At 41.9% G+C, this 24,432-nt stretch overlaps 1 long non-coding RNA gene and 1 pseudogene across 2 annotated transcripts; one reads left to right on the top strand and one right to left on the bottom strand.

The window, feature by feature from the left end:
* Nucleotides 1-4,992: 4,992 nt before the first annotated feature.
* On the top strand, nucleotides 4,993-23,387 carry LOC135533186 (myosin heavy chain, fast skeletal muscle-like; annotated as a pseudogene).
* Nucleotides 12,680-21,277, bottom strand: LOC135533210 (uncharacterized). Of its 2 annotated transcripts, none has more exons than XR_010454462.1 (5): nucleotides 21,054-21,277; nucleotides 20,313-20,386; nucleotides 20,076-20,204; nucleotides 12,970-13,843; nucleotides 12,680-12,737 (listed from the first exon to the last, which is right to left on the bottom strand). It is a non-coding gene; the product is annotated as an uncharacterized LOC135533210 (long non-coding RNA). The 2 variants fall into 2 exon arrangements; XR_010454463.1 differs by lacking the exon at nucleotides 12,680-12,737 and having other exon boundaries at nucleotides 12,993-13,079; nucleotides 13,561-13,843.
* Nucleotides 23,388-24,432: the final 1,045 nt, after the last annotated feature.

The raw sequence follows: 24,432 nt of genomic DNA on the forward strand, positions 1-24,432 counted from the left end.
AGACACTTGTGTTCCAGCAGCTGCAGCTGAAGGGAGGGTGTGGGATTCCCAGTTTATTGATGTTCTCTGTTATGGACTTTACTTATATTGTCCTTGACTGGTTATTCCTACGATCTCTGTTGTGTTTACATTTTAAACTCTAAAATATAGCTGTCCAAAAAGAAGCAGGTATTTGACTGGTCTGTTTAATGGCCATATCAGTTATATGTCTGTTTCATATATGGTCATATCCTCTGGTGCACAGCTCAAATGGCAGATATATATGACCTTAGATATATTGCTGTGGAAGCTGGATGTATTTCTGAACATGGCCATATTGGGATTGTAAATGATCTGTTGCTTTGGTACATTTTTTTTGTAACTTTGCCATCGACCTGTATGGGAGTTTCAAGAACAGCTCAGCAGGTATCATGAAGCAATGCCAGAGGGTCATAAAGCAATCCCAATTGACTTCAGGCTGCATGTATTTCTGACACACAGTTTCATATCATGGCCATGGTTGGAGGTCACTGAGAGGGGGCAATAATTTGAAGAATTTGGACTAAAGATCTATGTAAAGATCTGTACAACTTGCTGAAAACACAACAGCTCCCCATTTGATCCAAGTGTTTCTCCTTGTAAATGTTTTAGGTTCATATTACATTTATCCCTCCATTGACTTTACACTGCATGCTGAAAGGTGAAGACCTCATACCTTTACTGTGGACCACAGAGAGATCTGATACCGGCCAGCACATTATGTTGACCTTATTAGTCGACCAGAAGGTTCTCACATTGCTGACACCGTCATAGATTTATAGTGAGATATGTGACCTGGAAGATAAGATCTCAATTAACCGAGCCAAGACTGGTGGTTTTGTGGATACATGCCACAAGCATCTGACCTTTCATGTCCAGATTTAGATTTTTACTGTCTGTGACATTTTAATGGATTGATTCATGTAGAAAGACATGCTGACTTGAGCCAAGGCTCTGCGGTGTCTCAGCCAAGCTCCTGTCTGTGGTGATAAAACAACCTTGCAAGCATAGACTGATCGTTTAAAGCACCCTTAAAATGTATTGGATCAACAGTAACTATTTGATTCCCCCATGGGCCAATATGTACAAACAGTTTTATAATGACAGTTTACTCAACTGCTTAATGATATCTGGCAGTTAATACCAGAGGCCAGCAATTCTTGTCCTGGACAGCCCATCCACATGGTTTGCAGGCTCTTGTTCTGGACAGCCCATCCACATGGTTTGCAGGGTCTTGATCCACCCAAAGCACTAACTCAGCGGGTTCAGCTAAATCAACTTGTTGTGAAGGGTCATCCCACTTGGCACACCACATCATTTAAAACATGCATAATTGGGTAACATTTGGTTGAGATGTTAATCAATGAGATTACAACCTATATTCACCTACTCAAAAAGTCATCCAAAAGATAGTTGAATTTCCAATGTGTGATCATTATGCTTAAAGCATAACCAAATTCCAATTAAAAAATGATATCTGGTTTATGGTTTAATGTCACCCAAATGTCTATCACTGCACTTTCAATCAAAGTTCAAATGGGTTTTATTTCCCTGAGGGTAACTTCTGGTCAGAGCAAGTTTGGAGCTCATGCCGGGTGTACACTACAGGTCATATATCATGCAAGATCTTTGCATATTAAAATAACTTAATCTCATAAACATTTAGTTTGCATGGTGCTAATGTTCTCTATACCACAAACACGTCAAGTAAATATCTTGTCTAATAACAGTGGCATCAGTGCCAGAATAAGGCTGCTTTGGCAGATATATCAAACAATACATCTTGGCTGCAATGAAGATGAGAGCACAGTCCAAGAAATGAAAAGCCCTAGATGGGATCCTTCCAGATAGTCAGCTCCCTGCTCAGCTAGTGTATCCAGTAGCTCTCCCCCTTTGGGGCTTCTTGTGTCTCGTCCCGGGGAGACTGGGGTTGGTTGTTTGTCAGAGTGCTAATTATTCCCAATCTAAATGGGGCTGGAATATATTTAAGGTTTGAATGTGTGAATTCTCTGAGCTTTCGTAGCATTAAGATAATCTTTAGAACCTTCTTACGATGTCTCTTTCGTAGCATTAAGATAATCTTTAGAACCTTCTTACGATGTCTCTTTCGTAGCATTAAGATAATCTTTAGAACCTTCTTACGATGTCTCTTTCGTAGCATTAAGATAATCTTTAGAACCTTCTTACGATGTCTCTTTCGTAGCCGAGGTGTTTCCCAGAGCCTTTGTTAGTAACGCGTCTCTTAAAAACTCAAATGGTCAAACGATGCAACGTTTTCTCTACGTGCTTGTTTGGGAAACACTTGGCTTGTGTTTGGCTCGTAAAATAACGATGCATTTGGTGCGATCATCGAAATGCTTAAGTTACATCACAACTGGGAAACGAGGCCCTGGTCAATTCATGCGAGCATGACAAAACATTGATGTGAGGGGAATTTATGTTTTTTTGGTAAATGTTCGAACTATGAGAGAATCCATGAATTATGTTTGTTGAAAAGAAGAAAGGGAGAGCTATATTTCAAAACTATTTTCTTACTTCCTAGGTCAAGCCATGGGGGGTATACAGTATTGTATAGAGTATACTGCCAGTATACATTAAATGCCAAGATTAAAATGTTAGAAATATTGTTCATTCAAAGAAAGACTTGGCTAACACACACACAATGATTCTACATGGGACGAGACCCGTACACACACACAACGATTCTACACGAGATGAGACCCGTAACACACACAATAATACCACACGGGACGAGACCCGTAACACACACACAATGATTCTACACAGGAACGAGACCTGTAACACACACACAATGATTCTACACAGGAACGAGACCTGTAACACACACACAATGATTCTACACAGGAACGAGACCCGTAACACACACACAATGATTCTACACAGGAACGAGACCTGTAACACACACACAATGATTCTACACAGGAACGAGACCTGTAACACACACAATCATCCTACATGGGATGAGACCCGTAACACACACACAATGATTCCACATGGGACAAGACCAGTAATCATCTGCACAATCCACAATGGCACGAAAGCCAACACAACATAGCACAGGTACTCACACGCACCAACGGACATTGAGACAATAATCGACCGGACAATGGTGAACAAAGGGCACACTTATACAATTACTAATCACTGGGAATAGGAACCAGGTGTGCGTAATGACAGTTCCGGAGGGATCCGTGACAGATATACTGGTGATGCGAAATACACACCAGAGTAAAAAGTGACAACCAACCCCAGTCCCCCTACTAATGTGCTGGGTGGACACAGCACCCCAAACACACAGGGTGTATTCAGGTGGTGACAATGTAATGTAAATGTAAAGGAATCTGTTACTTTATTGTAACTATTCCCTCTTCATTTTCTGACAGTTTTACTGAAGCCAGTCCAGCTGCTAAGTGGTTCACCTCAGAGTGTAATAAATGTTTGAGACAGCTATATCGCTGTCAGCAATATGAGTGGATAAGATGATTGAAATACTGTACTGGTGTTATGTAAGTCATAAGAATCCTACTGGACCGTTTTAGCCAACTGAAATGTGAGACAAATAAAAGCGCCTTGAGAATCTTTTTAATAGATCATACTGTAGATAAATAACACATTAGATTTAACGGTTTTATAAGCTGTTATTGAAAGCCTGAATGTGTCCGTTCAAGCTTTCAAATATTAATTTAATGTGGTTCCACAGGGGTGATAAATCAAATTAAGCAAAGCACGAGGTAAAGGCCGACTCCGTCACAAGCATGAGGTGAGGAGACAGTTCAGATGTGTTTACAAGCTAAATATTATAAATAATAGGTGAACATATATATAAACTTGATGAGGATTAATGCTACTAAAATGGAACTAAATCAGGTCAGATTAGATTTAATGAAAACTATTTTAGTTCTAGTGGGGCAACATGGACTCAGTCCATTACAGTATATGAGGTTCCGTAGAAGTAACATTGGGATGAATCAAACTTTTGATATTGTCATAATTATTAGTAATGACATCTCTCATTTACGTAAAATCAGTGAAATTCAATTCAGAGACAAATATGACATTAAAAAGTCATGTAATGGGAGTGTGGTGCTCCTGGAAGTGGGAGGTGCTAGTGAGACACAGACACACAGAGGTCTCTCATCCAATACATGTCCTTTCCCAGAGTGGTCCATAATTAACTTTTGCCTGGTTGGCACTTCCAACCAGATATAAGGAGGCTGAGGCCCCAGCATCCATAAGTCAGATACCTTCTTCCTCTGTGGTAAGACCTCTCCACCTCCTTAGATTTGTACATTTGTCTCATCTTTACTCAGCAACTGAGGCAGTAGCTAACTGCACTGTTTGAATTGAGTGCTGCATGTCTCTTAAGATTTTACAATATGCAATCAAGTGTAATCCAGTAAAAAGGGCTTTATAAATACATTTAATTAATTGATTGAGTGCCATTGGTTTTAAAAAAAGTTTTTAATTAGTTTTTCTTTAAATGTGTATTACTTCAAATCTGTAAGTTCCTTCCTTTTATGTCCAAAAGTTGTGCTCCTGCACTTGTTTATAAATTAAGGGAGATGTCTAGAATTTAACAGGGTTTTCAGGGGTATTTATTTCAATATATGACAATGCGTAGTAAAGTGCCACTAGGAAAATTAAAGTTGGCAGCTGCACCTGTAGTTGAATTTGATATGGTTTTAATTATATAGTTGAATGTTTTTTGTTTTTTAACGTTTGGGCATTAAAATGGTAAGGCTTTAGACTTGTGCTTTTTCACAACACCTTACATTTCACAGGGTCCTCCAAGAAGTACACATTCATCTGTAGGAGGGGAAAAAGAAGGTGAGACATGGTTTGACTCTTCACATAAAAAGTGAGAGAATATTTGGTTAGAGATACCGCTCACCTAACTCTGTTGACTGGAGAGGAAGCACCACAGAGTCAATCATGTTTCTTGTTTTAACTCTTTCCTAGTTATCCGTCACCATGAGTACGGACGCTGAGATGCAAATCTACGGCAAGGCTGCCATATACCTCCGTAAGCCTGAGAGGGAAAGGATTGAGGCACAAACCGCACCCTTTGATTCAAAGAACTCCTGCTATGTGACAGACAAGGCGGAGCTGTACCTTAAGGGTCTGGTCACTGCCAGGGCCGACGGGAAGTGTACTGTAACAGTCACTAAACCTGACGGCACTAAGGAGGTAAGTCTGATCTGAAAAGTATTCAAGTTCAAGTTTGTGTAATTACTCTTTCATGAAAAATCATCAAAAACATTTCAATAGACAATGTGTCATCAGTAACAACAGATAGATTGAACATGCATTTAAATAGACCGGTTGCCATTGTATTAATTGTTCAGCAGCCTTATGGGGTAGAAACTGTTAAGGGCTTTCCTCTGACACCGCCTTTTATATAGGTCCAGGATGGCAGGAAGCTTGGCCCCAGCGATGTACTGGGCCGTGATCTGTATGTAATCTATATTCCTGACTATTTCAGGAAGGAAAAGAGTTCAAAGATGCAGACATCTTCGAGATGAACCCCCCTAAGTATGACAAGATTGAGGACATGGCCATGATGACCTACCTGAATGAAGCCTCTGTGTTGTATAACCTCAAAGAGCGTTATGCAGCATGGATGATCTATGTAAGAAACCTGCACATACACAAACAAAATAAATTCACACATACAGCACATAAATGAACGGAAGAAACCAAAACATACTGTATCAATACAGTAGACCCACATCAGTATACCGAAGTACACCCACATCCTCGCATAAATCCAGGCAAAAGTCCATCTGACTTTACTAATACACTAATTTAATCACTTTCATCCAGACCTACTCTGGGCTCTTCTGTGCCACGGTGAACCCCTACAAGTGGCTCCCTGTGTACGACGCAGAAGTTGTCAACGCCTACAGAGGGAAGAAGAGGATGGAGGCTCCACCCCATATCTTCTCCGTCTCTGACAACGCCTTTCAGTTCATGATGATTGGTACGATATCTCATGGATGGATGGAGGGATGAATGGTTGGTTGGATAGTTGGATGGATGTCCATTAAGTGCTCATGGATAGATGAACGGATGCATCAATGGAAATTGAAATGTGCTTCAGAGAGGTATCTACTATTTTCTAGTCTAGGTAATAACAGTTTGCTGGGAAAATCTGATTTCACTACCCTTGAATGGAAAATGTTCCAAATAGAAATTTGTGATGATGCTATGAATTAAATAATGTCCCCATGTGTTTTGAGCATGATAAGTAATGTGTTTTTTGGTTCCAGATAAGGAGAACCAGTCCGTCCTGATTACGTAAGTTGTTTACTAAAATGTCACTTGAGAAAGTGTTTCTATTGTAATAAGTTGGGTCACTTGGTGTGATGAAATACATGACAATATGAATGGATTAGAGCATCGGGTTATGTGTAATAGCGAGTTGATGAGAAGGATTATTTGTTAAAGATTTATGTCAGAACACAGGTTAACAGTGTATTTTTCTATGCTATTTCTTAGTGAAAGCCAATCTGACACTCAAACATGTAACTAAAACCCCTCTTTCTCTGTCATATAAACCAGCGGAGAATCCGGTGCAGGAAAGACTGTCAACACCAAGCGTGTCATCCAGTACTTTGCCACCATTGCAGTGTCTGGGGCCAAGAAGGAAGCAGAACCAGGCAAAATGCAGGTAAGTCATTCTTATGTTTGCCTTTTTAACACATTTCAGTTTGGTTGGCTGTGTAAACTGTTTTTCCAGTGGTGAATCCTCTTTCAAGCTATTGAGAAAAACTAACTTGAGCATGTTACCAGTTTTTGAGCAACTTGTGTTTGTCTCAATCAGGGGTCTCTTGAGGATCAGATCATTGCAGCTAACCCTCTGCTGGAGTCTTACGGTAATGCCAAGACAGTGAGGAACGACAACTCGTCTCGCTTTGTAAGTATGAAGGGCATACTGTGGAAGTTACCTTATATTGGAAAAATGTAATTCAGATGTTCCCTTCTATTATACAGATATTAGATGTTATGTTTATCTCTGGTTTAGTTGCTGAAAATTTGAAATTCAAACTTCTAGTGTTTTTAACGTTTTAAAATGTGAATATTTCCATTTAAAGTTTCAGACTTAATTCGCTGTAATATTATTGTTTTATCAACTCCTACAAAACAATGTCCATTATTTATAATCCACATTATAATTCACATTTACCGTTGCTGCAGGATTCTTTCCTCTGCTGTAGCAAACTGGATCATACATCCTACAACTGTATCAATAGACCCAACATCTGTCCAACAAACTAACATTTACAGGGGTCTATCAAAGTAAAATGTTAAGATTAATTTGTTGACCTATTTATAACCCCCATAATCTTCAACAGGGTAAATTCATCAGGATTCACTTCCAAGGTGGTAAACTGGCTAAAGCTGACATTGAGACATGTGAGTTGGTTTTGATTGTTTCTCAATGCTTTCCTAAATTCACACACATTTTTGGGGCGATCAAATTGAAATGTATCTCATGTTCTCTTTCTTGCTCTCTCTCTCTCATTCTCACTCTACTCTTCCTCTGTGTGTCATTCACTATCTCTCTCAGACCTGCTGGAGAAGTCCAGAGTGTCCTTCCAGCTGCCCGATGAGAGAGGCTACCACATCTTCTTCCAGATGATGACAGGCCACAAACCTGAGCTAGTTGGTACGACAAAATAGAGGTTCAGGGGAAATTATTCCCACCCCCATCAACGGAATCTAAAAAATATATTAATAATCCACAATATGAATAAAATTACATTAAAATTACAATGATTACATGCAAGGTATCAAGACTCTGGGAAATATCTATCAAGTAATGCACTGTGATCACACTAGTCTCAGTCTCCTCTTTTGATGCTATTTATTATATACTACATGTATCCTTGAGTCCATCTTTTGAGTAAAGGAGGGAGAGATACTGTTTATTTTTTTGTATTTAACCTTTATTTAACTAGGCAAGTCAGTTAAGAATAAATTCTTATTTACAATGATAGCCTCCCCAGGCCAAACAAAAACCCCGGACGACGGTGGGCCAATTGTGTGCCGCCCTACGGAACTCCAAATCACTGCTGGAATCGAGCCAGGGTCTGTAGTGACGCCTCTAGCACCAAGATGCAGTACCTTAAACCGCTGCGCCACTCAGGAGCCCCCCAAAAAACTGTAAAGGTGGGACAGCAGAATTCTAAGAGATTTAACTGACAAGCTGTTCTCTGTTGTCCACAGAATTGGCGCTCATCACCACCAACCCCTACGACTTCCCCATGTGCAGTCAGGGACAGATCACTGTGGCCAGCATCAACGACAATGAAGAGTTGGATGCCACAGATGTGAGTCAAACAAAGGGTTAACAAAACTCTAGATATGGAATGGATAGGACCACCATACACACTGAATGTACTGTGAAATTCCAACTTGGTGGCAGCTGGGAATTATCATGTGTTTTTGTTTGATTCTAAATGCCTTGTGTCAGTTAGGCATGTGCCTCAAGGAACTCTTCATGCCTTCCACTATAGAGCACCACTAAGTGCCCTGTGGAACTATGTAAAACAAATTTTGTGCTGCCATCTACTAATGTGTTTTCCAAGCGTAATCATGTGGAACAGAGAATCCAGTCAAATCTATCCATCCCATTTGTTCTGCAGTGAGCAGCACAGAACTGTAGTGTAATTGACCAAACTACAGTTCAGTTCATCTCTGTTGTACTTCCTCTTTAATGCCAGGATGCCATTACCATCCTGGGCTTCAGTAACGATGAGAAGCTTGGCATCTACAAGCTGACAGGAGCTGTATTGCACCATGGAAACTTGAAATTCAAGCAGAAGCAGCGTGAGGAGCAGGCCGAGCCAGACGGCACAGAGGGTGAGTCCCACTCATAGATATACAATATGTAGAGCATTAGTCCCATTCCCCAACATAGAAATAGGTGTTCTAAGACAGACAGTGCCACATGAAAGTCAGGCAGGAGATCATTTTTGGAGAACAAATTCTAATTCTAACCCCACAAAGAACCAAACTATTTTGTCAGTGTGATATCCAAAACAAGTGACCTTGTGTCCCTGAGTCTGTTGTTGTTGGTTCTCTCTCCAGTGGCTGATAAAATCGCCTACCTGCTGGGCCTGAACTCAGCTGAGATGTTGAAAGCTCTGTGCTACCCCAGAGTGAAGGTCGGCAACGAGTATGTGACCAAGGGACAGACTGTGCCTCAGGTAAGGTGGCCAAACACAGAATCTACCATTTTCTGAGCACAGGAATTATTTTGGGGACGAGTGCATTGCTTTTATTTTTACAAAGCTTGTTTCACCTTATCACCAGACATAGTCAATATCTCATGTATTAATTTGAGGTATTATCATTGCAGGTTAATAACTCAGTCAGTGCTCTGGCTAAGTCCATCTATGAGAGGATGTTCTTGTGGATGGTCATCCGTATCAATGAGATGTTGGACACCAAGAATCCAAGGCAGTTCTATATCGGTGTGCTTGACATTGCCGGGTTTGAGATCTTTGATGTGAGTATGAGACCAAAACAAGACAATTAGTTGTGATTTAGATTGATTACAGCCTTGTATGATGAAATTATCCCTTTTAAAATTCCATCAACAGTACAACAGCATGGAGCAGCTGTGCATCAACTTCACCAATGAGAAACTGCAACAGTTTTTCAACCACACCATGTTCGTCCTGGAGCAAGAGGAGTACAAGAAGGAGGGAATCGTCTGGGCCTTCATTGACTTCGGCATGGACTTGGCTGCCTGCATTGAGCTTATTGAGAAGGTAAGATGTCTGTGAGGATTTTAATGGACCATTATAATGAACCACTACAGCAAAGCTCATATGGAGCGTTGTGTGAAATATTCTCACAGTGGTACAACGTATACAGTATTAAAATCACTGGGGAAGCCAATCGAGTCAAAAAAATCCATATAAAAACCAATGTGTTAATTGCGTTGTTTGCTCTGTAACCTGTTAGTTTATATGCCGTGCCACTGTGATATATAGGTCTAAGGCCGAGACAATAAGAAGACACAGTGGCAGAATAAATTCAACCACATCTTTGTTTCCTCACAAAACCGGAGAGCAACATCTGTCCAGTGGAGTCCATAATGAATGTAACAAACAGTTACATGACCTACAACATGGTCAGTCAAGAACATTTTGCTGGCATTTTCGGACCACTAAACATCTATTGATTTAGAAACACGGAGAGTTACCGCAAATTGCGAAGAAAACAGGTTTTGTTGAGAGAGTTGCCTCCCTCCAATATTCCAGCGCCATTTCAACATCATCAAATCACCTATGCTGAGTCTAATACAGTGAAAACTAAAAGATTCCAAAAACTATTTTAGTCCAATCAACATAAACTAAATATCATATGGCTGTCCATGGTACTAATTTATGTGTTTGTGTGAGTAAGTAGAAAATACATGTTGAAAATACATCAATACATCAATAAAATTATGAGTACAAGTCCCTATCTCCATCCATGGTGAATTTAGGAAAGGGACCTGTTTTCCTCCAGAGGAAAACAGAGATGCAACAATTGAAGTTTTTCTTTCTGCCAATGACGTTGGGCTGGAATTGGTGTGAAGCCAAATCCAAACTGACTTCACTTGACACGGTTTTCGGTGCACCAGGACCAATCACAGATTAGCTCACTCAGTTTAGCTCAACTCTGATTCGCTGTAATTGTACACAAAAAAAATATCAAGGGAGGCCAAATGATCGCTGGCTTCTCTTGCATTCAATGATACAATATCATGCTCTTTTTGTCCAGACAGCATCAGATAGAAGGGCTACACATACAGGGACAGAGGGGCGCAGTTTTGCTCACTCGGATGCTTTACCTGGAGAGATACATTCAGCCTCTGGCTAAACGAGACAAAATATACTTTATTTTATATGTTAATTTTTGGGGGAAGCCTCACTTCCCTTGGCACCCATTAATATACGCCACTGACAAGTTATCTGACTGTTGAGAACTCAATATGTTTCCTATTATGTGTCCCTAAATTATTATAATCCTATTATAGCATGTTCGCTAAATGAATAAATGTGATCCTAAATGGAAATATCACTAATTTGAAATCTCTTTTCGTAAAGCCATTGGGCATCTTCTCCATCCTTGAAGAGGAGTGCATGTTCCCCAAGTCTTCAGACACTACCTTCAAGGACAAGCTGTACGCCCAGCATCTTGGCAAAACAAATGCATTTGAGAAGCCCAAGCCTGCCAAAGGCAAGGCAGAGGCCCACTTCTCCCTGGTGCACTACGCCGGAACTGTGGACTACAACATCACTGGATGGCTGGAGAAGAACAAGGACCCCCTGAACGACTCAGTTTGTCAGTTGTACCAGAAGTCCTCTGTCAAAATTCTGGCTGCCCTGTATCCCCCTCCCCCTCCTGAGGGTAAGACTGTCATCACGTCACAATATTTAACTAAATACTAGTTATAACTCAGAACCAAATGTTCTTTAAAGTCTTTCAATGTACCACAATTTCTTAGGGTTTATCACCTGGTTGATTTACTAATACACTTGGTTAATTTAATACAACAATAGATGTTATTCTACACAATCTCATTGGCAGCATTTGCCTCTAGATATGTGTGAAGTTAACCAGAGATTCTCTGGTTTATAATTAGTGTTTGCTGAAGACAAGACCACTCTAGATTTCTTACATACTCTTATTATTATTATTCTATTTATTCCACCCGCTCTAGGAAATGTACTTTTCTAGTCATCTTTAACTTTCCCCCATTTTAACAGATAAAGCCAAGAAAGGAGGCAAGAAGAAGGGTGGTTCCATGCAGACTGTGTCCTCCCAGTTCAGGGTGAGCTTTTGAAATGTGTATATTCAGTCCTTCAAAAGGTGCAATTATCATAAATGATGTCTGAGAAAATGGTTTGTAACCCTCTTACAGGAGAACTTACATAAGCTGATGACCAACTTGAGGAGCACTCATCCTCACTTTGTGCGCTGCCTGATCCCCAACGAGTCAAAGACTCCAGGTACAAGAAATATTGAGTTAAATATGTCATCTTATCAGTACAGTATCAGTAACCTTAACGATCCCAATCTAGAACCTGTTTATTAGTATTAAAAGAGACTTGTTTTGTTTTACCAGGTCTGATGGAGAACTTCCTGGTTATCCACCAGCTCAGGTGTAATGGTGTACTGGAGGGTATCAGGATCTGCAGAAAGGGATTCCCCAGCAGAATCATCTATGCTGACTTCAAGCAGAGGTACATACGCACAGGCACACAAACACACACACACACACACACACACACACACACACACACACACACACACACACACACACACACACACACACAATATATAAAATATCTGCTTCAAGGGTTTTCCCAGCATCAGAATAGGCTTACCTTTTACGAAATATAACCAACATATTACAACTTGACATGTTAAAAATGTCTCCTCATTCAGGTACAAAGTACTGAATGCCAGTGTCATCCCCGAGGGCCAGTTCATGGACAACAAGAAGGCTTCTGAGAAGCTGCTTGGGTCCATTGATGTGAATCACGAGGATTACAAATTTGGACACACCAAGGTCAGTCAAAAAACCCCAGCAAAAGCTGACAACAAAACACAACTTCAATGATAATTTAAACCCTTAACATAGAAAATCTCTCCAGTTTATCTATCCATCCTTTTGTTCTTTCTTCTTCATTTAACTAATGGAAAAGGTGGAATAACATTGTACTGTTTATTTTTTCAAAGCTGCAGGTATATGTATCTGTACATTATTAATCTACAACTGTACAATAACTAACATCTTAGAAACAACCTATCCCATGGTTTGTTTGAAACCGTTGCAAAGTGAATGTTGTTTAAATCAATCTAGTGGTGTTGTTCCCCTCTTTTGATTCAACCCTTTCTGTCTGTGGTTCTATTGACCATGTTAACCTGTGTTTCAGGTGTTCTTCAAAGCCGGTCTGCTGGGTGTCCTGGAGGAGATGAGAGATGAGAAGCTGGCCACTCTGGTCGGCATGGTCCAGGCTCTCAGTCGTGGATTCCTCATGAGGAGAGAGTTCACCAAGATGATGGAGAGGAGGTGAGGAATAGTAGACATCTTGGCAAAGCTTTCTGTCAACCACTTGTATCTAATGCATTATGATGACATACTGTATATGCTGTGAGTTGTTCAGAATGAGAAAGTACATCTTATAATGGTCTACTACAGCTTTTGGGTTAATTAATTTAGTCCAGAAATGGATGTAGCAACTAAGGATTCTAGCTTAATAGTTGGAGTTTGAGACTTGGCTGTTCAATTGTCATTTACATTTGTGGAATTTACCCATTCATTCTTGAAGTATATAAAATGCCTCATGAGCTTAGAATGCATGAACAGTCAGTACTTGCATCTAGAGAGCTGTCTATGTATTTAAGAGGGGTTACATTTCTCAAGCCCCATTCCTCTGCTGTAAACAAACATTGGAGGGGGGCCATTTTGTTGTTCTTCGAGTCACAGAGTGTAGCTTTAAGCATGTCACTCACCATGACACTCTATTCTTTCTGTCGATCAGAGAATCAGTTTACGCCATCCAGTACAACATCCGCTCATTCATGAATGTCAAAACCTGGCCATGGATGAAGTTGTACTTCAAGATCAAGCCCCTGCTGCAGAGCGCTGAGACTGAGAAGGAGCTGGCCAACATGAAGGAGAACTATGATAAGATGACGACAGACCTGGCCAAGGCTCTGGCCACAAAGAAGCAAATGGAGGAGAAGTTGGTGGCCCTGACACAAGAGAAGAACGACCTGGCGCTCCAAGTCGCATCTGTGGGTGAAAAAACAACCTTCATTACTGTCAAATTTACATTCACATGAATAAACATACATATGAACACACCTTTTTATTGCCAATATTATATACTTGACATATCTCGTGAATTTCGATTGATTTACTCTGACCTTCAATACACAAAGTGAGGCCTCTGATTTTTCCCCCTCTGCTCTGAAACCAGGAAGGAGAGAGTCTGAACGATGCTGAGGAAAGGTGTGAGGGGCTCATCAAGAGCAAGATCCAGCTGGAGGCCAAACTCAAAGAGACGACCGAGAGGCTGGAGGATGAGGAGGAGATCAATGCTGAGTTGACTGCCAAGAAGAGGAAGCTGGAAGATGAGTGCTCTGAGCTGAAGAAGGACATTGATGACCTGGAGCTCACCCTGGCCAAAGTGGAGAAGGAGAAGCATGCCACTGAAAACAAGGTCTTGTGTCTTACCATAGACAGTCTAACCAAACAATAAACCAAACAATAATCAACTCAAAACATAGCTTAACAGAAATGTAATTCACGTTGTACAATAGTAGAATTTCAGTTGTGGGGTACTCCCAGCATTCATTGCATGTTCTGCTCCCCCTCATTTATGACTTCCATTCAGTACACTGGCATGGTGAACACTGACATCTAGTGTTGAATATATAGTACAGTAATTGTTGATGCAGTGCGAATCTAAATTAAATTAATGCAATATATAACAAACTAACTCTCCCCTTTATGGTGGAGTGACCAAAGACTAATTTTGATGTTGCCGTTTTCAGGTTAAAAACCTGACAGAGGAGATGGCGTCTATGGATGAGAGTGTTGCCAAGCTGACCAAGGAGAAGAAAGCCCTCCAAGAGGCCCACCAGCAGACACTGGATGACCTGCAGGCAGAGGAGGACAAAGTCAACACTCTGACCAAGGCCAAGACCAAGCTGGAACAGCAAGTGGACGACGTGAGTGGAGTTTAACATTTTGGCCATGATAGTGTGTAAGATGATATTATCTTCAGTTGTTTAGATTTTAACAATATCTGTGTTTTTATCTTATAGCTTGAGGGTTCTCTGGAGCAAGAGAAGAAGCTCCGTATGGACCTTGAGAGAGCCAAGAGAAAGCTGGAGGGAGATCTGAAACTGGCCCAGGAGTCCATAATGGACCTGGAGAATGACAAGCAGCAAGCTGATGAGAAAATCAAGAAGTAAACACAAACAAATGAGAACAGTATTACCTGCTCTAATGGTTGTTTTTGACGAATTATTGTAATTATGAATTAGCATATGATTCAGTAAGGAAAGTGAATGGTATAATACTCTCCCTTTACACTATCAAAGCAAAAACAACTCTACAATCAACGTGTTTGTGTTTCTTAGGAAGGAGTTTGAGACCACCCAGCTCCTCAGCAAGGTTGAGGATGAGCAGTCTCTGGGAGCTCAGCTGCAGAAGAAGATCAAGGAACTCCAGGTACAGTACAGGATATAAGCTCCAGTACAGAAAAGCACAGACTTGAATCATTTCCTTTAAAAAATAATTACACTTTTTCTGGCAGCACAGTTTTCCAGGTGGCTTCTGATGGCTCAGTAGGTTGGAAGATGGTGTTTCTTGTTGGTGCTTCTTACCATCCCCACTCAGCCCTCAATGACAATATCCATGTTAAAATGGCTTATATCCATCTAGAGTCCTCTGTCTAACTTCTTACCTTTGAGGGTTTGGTTACTGCATGGGCCACTGTCTACTGAATATATTAGTGTAACTGGGTTTTTATTAAACACATTTATGCAAAATATACATACTATTATTATTTTGTGAGGTTCAATTGTTTCAACTGTATTGTAGTGTTCATCCCCCTGCTCCTGCCCCTGTTCTAGGCCCGTATTGAGGAGCTGGAGGAGGAAATTGAGGCTGAGCGTGCTGCCAGGGCTAAGGTTGAGAAGCAGAGGGCCGATCTCTCCAGGGAACTTGAGGAGATCAGCGAGAGGCTGGAGGAGGCAGGAGGCGCCACTGCTGCTCAGATTGAGATGAACAAGAAGCGTGAGGCTGAGTTCCAGAAGCTGCGTCGTGATCTTGAAGAGTCCACCCTGCAGCATGAGGCCACAGCCGCCGCTCTGCGCAAGAAGCAGGCCGACAGTGTGGCTGAGCTCGGGGAGCAGATCGACAACCTGCAGCGCGTCAAGCAGAAGCTGGAGAAGGAGAAGAGCGAATACAAGATGGAGATTGATGACCTCTCCAGCAACATGGAGGCCGTCGCCAAGACTAAAGTGAGTAGTGATGTTTTGATCAAGCAGTGTTGAGGAGGGTCAACTACATTACCATTCAAGTGAACTGAAGTTGAGAGGAGTCACATATATAAAGTAATGATGGAACATGTTTCACTAACAGGGCAATCTGGAGAAGATGTGCCGTACTCTTGAGGACCAGCTGAGTGAGCTCAAGACTAAGAATGATGAGAATGTTCGCCAGGTCAACGACATCAGCGGACAGAGGGCCAGACTCCTGACAGAAAATGGTACCATCAACAATGAACAACAAGCCAATGCTTTCCTTCAGTAGAACACAACATGTATTAGGGGCTATATCCACATAGTTTATACTGTACTATTCACCACCTAACATTGCCCTATGATACCTCAGAATCCATTTTCAATCTTAGAGAACAAAGACCCTATTAACAAGATGTCCCTCTGTCCCTGCAGGTGAGTTTGGTCGCCAGCTGGAGGAGAAGGAAGCCCTGGTGTCTCAGCTGACCAGAGGAAAACAGGCCTTCACCCAGCAGGTGGAGGAGCTGAAGAGGGCAATTGAGGAGGAGGTCAAGGTAAGGGACCCAAAATGGAGAGTTTAGAGCCATATCTTTACATAGACGGTGACTACACCATCCTCAAGACTCTTCTACTGTCTCTCCACCCTCACGATACTCCTACTGTCTCTCCACCCTCAGAGACTCCTACTGTCTCTCCACCCTCACGAGACTCCTACTGTCTCTCCACCCACAGAGACTCCTACTGTCTCTCCACCCTCAGAGACTTCTACTGTCTCTCCACCCTCAGAGACTTCTACTGTCTCTCCACCCTCACGAGACTGTCTCTCCACCCTCAGTCTCTCCCACCCTCAGAGACTCCTACTGTCTCTCCACCCTCAGAGACTCCTACTGTCTCTCCACCCTCACGAGACTCCTACTGACCCTCCTACTGTCTCTCCACCCACAGAGACTCCTACTGTCTCTCCACCCACAGAGACTCCTACTGTCTCTCCACCCTCACAAGACTTCTACTGTCTCTCCACCCACAGAGACTCCTACTGTCTCTCCACCCTCACGAGACTCCTACTGTCTCTCCACCCACAGAGACTCCTACTGTCTCTCCACCCTCAGAGACTCCTACCGTCTCTCCACGCTCAGAGACTCCTACTGTCTTTCCACTCTAAGAGACTCGTGTAACCAGGAGGACTATCTGTACATATTGGTGGCACAGACGCTGTTTCATCCTTTCCTACACTTAAATTACCCTTGCGTCTGAAGCTGGGCTTGCAGCAAGGCTATCCTCAACATAAGGTGATCGTTCTCCTGTATATTATGAGTACAGCGACTGCAGTTAGAAGGCATAATGTTAATGCTGGTGGAGGTCGTGTAGAACCATGTCCAGATAAAGTGTCAGGGGTGAAAAAGTTGAATGTAAAAAGTTGAATGAGGGAAAAAAATATATATATAAAACGGTAATTAAAAAGTAAAAACGTAATTTTGGCAGGTAGCAAAGTAACGTTAGCAACAAACTGCACAGCTTCACGTAAACAAGTCCACATAATTTGTTTGACTATCTCACTCATCTCTCCTTGTCTTTCTCTCTCACAGGCTAAAAATGCACTGGCACACGGTGTTCAGTCTGCCCGCCATGACTGTGACCTCCTGAGGGAGCAGTTTGAGGAGGAGCAGGAGGCCAAGGCAGAGCTGCAACGCGGCATGTCCAAGGCCAACAGTGAGGTGGCTCAGTGGAGGACTAAGTATGAAACTGATGCTATCCAGCGCACAGAGGAGCTGGAGGAGGCCAAGTGAGTCACACGCAACAGAACAACTCAAATATGGTGTGGATGGTGAGGGTGGTAGGGGGCTCTGAGAAAATGTTACATCAATATGTATTGTAACATATCTTTCACACCATAAAACCGACCTCTGTTGTCCAACAGGAAGAAGCTGGCCCAGCGTCTGCAGGAGGCGGAGGAGACCATTGAGGCGACCAACTCCAAGTGCGCCTCCCTGGAGAAGACCAAGCAGAGGCTGCAAGGAGAGGTGGAGGACCTCATGATTGATGTTGAGAGAGCCAACGCATTGGCCGCCAACCTCGACAAGAAGCAGAGGAACTTTGACAAGGTGAAAATGAATAAACCTATATTTTTTAATCAACTGTACAATCTTTGCATATTTCAAATTTAAAAACTCTTCATCTATGACTTCTAATGAAAATCCCATGGATTCTCCTAGGTTCTGGCAGAGTGGAAGCAGAAGTATGAGGAGGGCCAGGCTGAGCTGGAAGGAGCTCAGAAGGAGGCTCGCTCTATGAGCACTGAACTCTTCAAGATGAAGAACTCCTACGAGGAGGCTCTGGATCATCTGGAGACTCTGAAGAGAGAGAACAAGAACCTGCAACGTGAGCATTTGACGGCAAATCTATCATGTTTCATTTGCAATATTAATTGTTGTTAATAAATTCCCTGTTATTATGATTCAATGTCAACTTCAGTGCATTGGCGATATCCACTGAAAATCTCCCAAGTGTAAACTGCTTCTGTGTGTGTGTGTGTGTGTGTGTGTGCAGAGGAGATCTCTGACCTGACTGAGCAGATCGGAGAGACTGGCAAGAGCATCCATGAGCTGGAGAAGGCCAAGAAGACCGTGGAAACAGAGAAGTCTGAGATCCAGACCGCTCTGGAGGAGGCTGAGGTACAAACTACAGTCCAATGATCCCTGTATTGGAGTTTATTGTAGTCATATATATTTAATTCCTACATCCAAATATACTGAACACAATTGGCCTGACTGCTTCTGTTTGTCCAGGGAACACTGGAGCACGAGGAATCCAAGATTCTGCGTGTGCAGCTGGAGCTGAACCAGATCAAGGGAGAGGTGGACAGGAAGATCGCTGAAAAGGATGAGGAGATGGAGCAGATCAAGAGGAACAGCCAGAGGGTGGTTGACTCCATGCAGAGCACCCTGGACTCTGAGGTCAGGAGCAGGAATGATGCCCTGAGGGTGAAGAAGAAGATGGAGGGAGACCTGAACGAGATGGAGATCCAGCTGAGCCACGCCAACAGGCAGGCAGCTGAGGCCCAGAAACAGCTGAGGAATGTCCAGGGACAGCTCAAGGTAAAGGGACTGGGACATCAGGTTCAAACACCTGAAGATGGAGAGGGATTTGTTTTTGAATCTGTGGAAAATAATACAACAGAGGATTTGAATAGAGTGGTTTATGTACTAAAGGTAGCGATACTGGGGAAATTCTTACCAGTGAACATTTCTATCACTGATCGATCCTATCACCTCTACTTCCACAAGTCCTAATGAACGTATGTCATTGTGAACCCCAGGATGCCCAATTGCACCTTGATGACGCCGTCCGTGTCGCAGAAGACATGAAGGAGCAAGCAGCCATGGTGGAGCGCAGAAACGGTCTGATGGTGGCTGAAATCGAGGAGCTGAGAGTTGCTCTGGAGCAGACAGAGAGAGGCCGCAAAGTGGCTGAGACTGAGCTGGTAGACGCCAGCGAGCGTGTTGGACTACTGCACTCCCAAGTATGTGTCAAAGCCATTTCTAATGAAACTCAACCAAGCATACAGTTTAAACACACCTGTAATTGGACCGTGCTTGCCTTAGATTTTCATAATTTCAGTCTTGTGACTTGCAAGTTCTCTTGAGAGTCAAACAAATCGTCTTGTTTCCCCCATTCAGAACACCAGCCTTCTGAACACCAAGAAGAAGCTGGAGACTGACCTGGTGCAGGTGCAGGGAGAGGTGGACGACATCGTCCAGGAGGCCAGGAATGCAGAGGAGAAGGCCAAGAAGGCAATCACTGACGTGAGTCCTTGAATTACATCAACTTGTTTTGTCCCCAAGTGCCAATGGTAGCTGGGCTGGATAAGAACCACAAAGATCTCAGAGGGACGTTATGATTGGTGCCAAATGGTGCATAAATTAAACAAACTACTATTCCAGGCGGCTATGATGGCTGAGGAGCTGAAGAAGGAGCAGGACACCAGTTCTCACCTGGAGAGGATGAAGAAGAACCTGGAGGTCACAGTCAAGGACCTGCAGCACCGCCTGGATGAGGCTGAGAATCTGGCCATGAAGGGAGGCAAGAAGCAGCTCCAGAAACTGGAGTCCAGGGTGAGATACCTGCAGGGTGGATTAGGGTGGATTGAAAGACTGACTGCTGGAAATGAATTTGACCATATAAAAATAAACAGGAACATTGTTTAATGACTTGTTGTCGCAAAAACTCACCTCGATCAGGGGTTCCCAAATTTCTTTGCATCGGGGACCACCCCTTTTGTGATAGCGAATTCATCAGGGACCCCCTTCATAATATCAGAAAACAACCCCTACTTTAAAGTGCGATAAAAATAGCATCCACACATTCCTATGACTTCTTTAGTGCATGACTGGACTAACCAAGTCTCGGGCCCTGGGAAATACATTTTTTAAGTCCCCCCTCTTTGCATCAGAGAGAAAATGTTGCCGTTTTGAAGGTCATTTACTGTCACTCTACACATTTTGCCTTGGGACAAAGAGAAAATGTTGCAGTTCAAGTTCATAACAAAACAAATTATCATAATTGTACACTTATTTAGTGGAGTTGATGCAGGACCTTTAAATAAATTAAAATGTATTAATCTAGTTGCTTCATTCAGGCTTAATTGTCTCAGTAGACTTCTTCTAATCTGCCATTTCATTCAAAATAATAATAATTCACAGTAAATATCAACACAGAATATAATATACATTCATCGGTTTCATGTCATAGTAATAATAATAATAAGTAATAATCTCTCTGTTGTTACCTCTCAGTCACTTGCCGTTGCTAGGGAAGCTAGCGTTGCTACCAGGCTAATGGCTGAATTAGCTTGTTGGCTAGCGGACGTTAATAAGTTCATAAAACCTAAAAACACAACTTAACATCTCAACAAACATATGTATATACTCAAACATTACCGTCTTGAATATAGTGATTTTACACTCGCTTACCTTCAAAATAAAGAAAAACATGTATTTATGTCGGTGCTTCTGTCTTGCTGTTGGCTCACTTGGCAAACTACTCTCAACTGCCAAAGCGCGAGCTCCATAATAGAAGCAATGTCACAAATGTAATATTTGTGTTGTGAAGAAATGACCAGACAGGAGACGGGAATACAGTTAGTTTTCGTTTAGTCAAAACCCCTCGTGCTCTACAGTTCCCGGCACCCCAGTGCGCATGTGCATTTCCTATTAGGTGTAGTAACGTAACACTGCCGAAATGCATTACTGCTTAGTAACAGCACAGTATCTAATATAAACAGATGTCGATCCCAGATACTACAACAACATTAAAACATGCGAGGGGCGGCCTCTAGTTGCCGTACTGGTACGGCACCATACACCACAAAACTTATGAAAACATGGTTGAAAGTCATATTTCAAAAACAAGAAGAATTGAGTTGTGAGCCTCCCAGACCCGTTATTTAATCTAAGAGTTAATAACATAAATTGTGGATGAATAATATTATATTGTACAGTATTGCACCCTCCCACCCACCCATTTTCAAAAGATCCCGGGCTGTTTAATCTGTTCTTGCTATAAATATACATAAACAATTTGAAATGTAAATTCCACTTTGTGAACCACTGACCTAGATAATGAAAAGTTGTTGTTATTATTACAGCCCCCTTCAATTAACATTTTAAAAGAGTACATGGGAACAGATTACAATTGTGCCCCCTTGACTGGGTAGAAAACTATACCTCTTATACAAATATTTGTTACGATTTCACGACCTCCAATCAATTCCTACGTTTATTTCTTCCACAAAGGTGCGCGAGCTCGAGACTGAGGTGGAGGCCGAGCAGAGAAGAGGTGTAGATGCAGTCAAGGGAGTCCGCAAGTATGAGCGCAGAGTCAAGGAGCTCACTTACCAGGTAAGAGATAGAGAAAGTGCATTCTTCACACACTTGTCACTAACACAGACAGGTTTGTGTATAAAACTATTGTGACACTGATTCTTTGCTCTTCTCCCACAGACTGAGGAGGATAAGAAGAACGTTAACAGACTTCAGGACCTGGTAGATAAGCTGCAGATGAAAGTGAAGGCCTACAAGAGGCATTCTGAGGAATCGGTGAGTCACAGACTCTGAGCGCATACATTCGAAAATGTAGATTTTCTCTACAAACGTAATGTGCATATGGTTTAGTTGAAGTGTTGCTACAGCACGCCAGTCAACAATGACAATTGATAGTGCAAGTACATGCTGGAGAAATTATACACATTTGTGAGTGTCCCCTATGCCAATGTGTTACCATCTTAAAGGAGAGGGGGTTGAATATGAATTTGCTGGTCGAGTGGTAGTGCTGGAGGCAGCGGTTTGTTCCCGTTCTGCCACTCACTTTCTCTGCAGTATCATATATCTCCCTGTATACATTGCTATCCTAAATCTGCTAATATGTGTTTTGTTGAAAATATTATTTATATTTGCTACCTGAAGCTTCAAACGCTAATGTTCTGCTCTCCCTCCCTTTCCTCACACAGGAGGAAGCTGCAAACCAGCACATGTCTAAGTTCAGGAAGGTTCAGCATGAGCTGGAGGAGGCTGAGGAGCGTGCTGACATCGCTGAGACTCAGGTCAACAAGCTCAGAGCCAAGACCCGTGACTCTGGAAAGGTACAGAACTGCTGCTAAACCTGTACCTGACTCATGTTCAGATATGACCACATCATCACCACCTATGATTCAGTCTCCTCAGAAGTCAATACAGACCTTTTACACTCAACTGTATTGAAGATCTCTAAGAAGAACATTTCAGGGCAAAAATAATAAAAATATATTTCAAGCTGGTAGTTCAAAATTGAAAATCCAAGCTGAGCAGAGCATTAAATGCTCGATCCAAATATTTATCATGTTCATTGTTAACATTGATCCATTATATTCTATCCAAGTCTATCCGTATATTTATCATTTTCATTATTATTACTGATCCATTATATTCTACCCATAAATTTATCATGTTCATTATTATTACTGATCCATTATATTCTATCCATATATTTATCATGTTGATTGTTATTACTGATCCATTATATTATATCCATATATTTATCATGTTGATTGTTATTACTGATCCATTATATTCTATCCATATATTTATCATGTTTATTATTATTACTGATCCATTATATTCTTTCTTTCTTCTTACAGGGAAAAGAGGTTGCTGAATAAACAAGACCAAAGAATTGAAGATCAAAGTCTTACCATTTTCCTGTGATGCATAAAATATGATTTTCATAGTGAAATGTTGAGCATTGATTAAAAACATGTGGATCTACATACACTTCCTTTGTGACTGTGGACTTATTACTCAGAAAACAGCTTTTTAATACCATAAAATATTGTACTTTAAATAATGGAGCAATCTGGGATTCCAATAGCAATAGTGGTCACCCCGAAAAAGCAGTCAGTTTTTGTGGTAAACAGATGAGGGATGAGACTGGAGAAATGTAACCACTCTCAAATTCAGGATCCTTGGGACTTCCCTACCCTAAACACTAACCATGACCTTGACCCCTACCATTACCCTGACCTTGACCCCAGCCCTAAACCCTGAGCCTGACCCCTACCTTTACCCTAAACCTCAACTTAAAGGGATACTTCAGAATTTTGACAATGAAGCACTTTGTCTACTTCCCCAGAGTCAAATGACTCATGGATACCATTAATATGTCTATACATCCAGTATAAAATAACTTAAGAGTTTCGCAAGACAATGCTAACTTGCGTTAGCGCAATGACTGGAAGTCTATGGTATCTGTAGTGGCTCAACACTTAGTACTTATTGATGTAATAAGAAAGACTCTGAACACAAGCAATTGAACTGGAGCTTCACATTTACTCAAACGAGTTAGTACCAGAATAACATAGAACAACATTGCCATGACCAAGGGTGCTCCCGCCTTAAAGGGGACATCAGTAATTAACAGAACATAACATTCCTTCTCTTATACAATCAGAGTTACTTTTACCAAACCACAACTGAAACATTTCCCAGAACTTGTTGTAGTTATTTTGCATCTTTTAATTTGAACAGTTCGTTTTTGTTTGTTTGTTTATAAGTCTCGTCTGTCTGGTGGACGGTGCCTTCGTTCTGGGCAGCGCCTCGGATTGTCTGGAGGCTCCTGAACATCCTCAGTGTGTGCTTTTTCCATTATTGCTTCTGCTATAGCAGCACCTTCATCAACACGTTCCCTTCTTTCAGCCTGGGGTCTCTTTACTGCCCCACCGTCCTCTACAGTTCCCTGTGTGTCACTCTCAGGATCTCTCTGTGCCTGTTCTCTCTCGATTGTTGTGCTGTTTTCCGTAGAATGCATTTGGTTAATGTG

Source organism: Oncorhynchus masou, chromosome 5 (genome assembly GCF_036934945.1).
Source record: "Oncorhynchus masou masou isolate Uvic2021 chromosome 5, UVic_Omas_1.1, whole genome shotgun sequence".
NCBI lineage: Eukaryota > Metazoa > Chordata > Actinopteri > Salmoniformes > Salmonidae > Oncorhynchus > Oncorhynchus masou.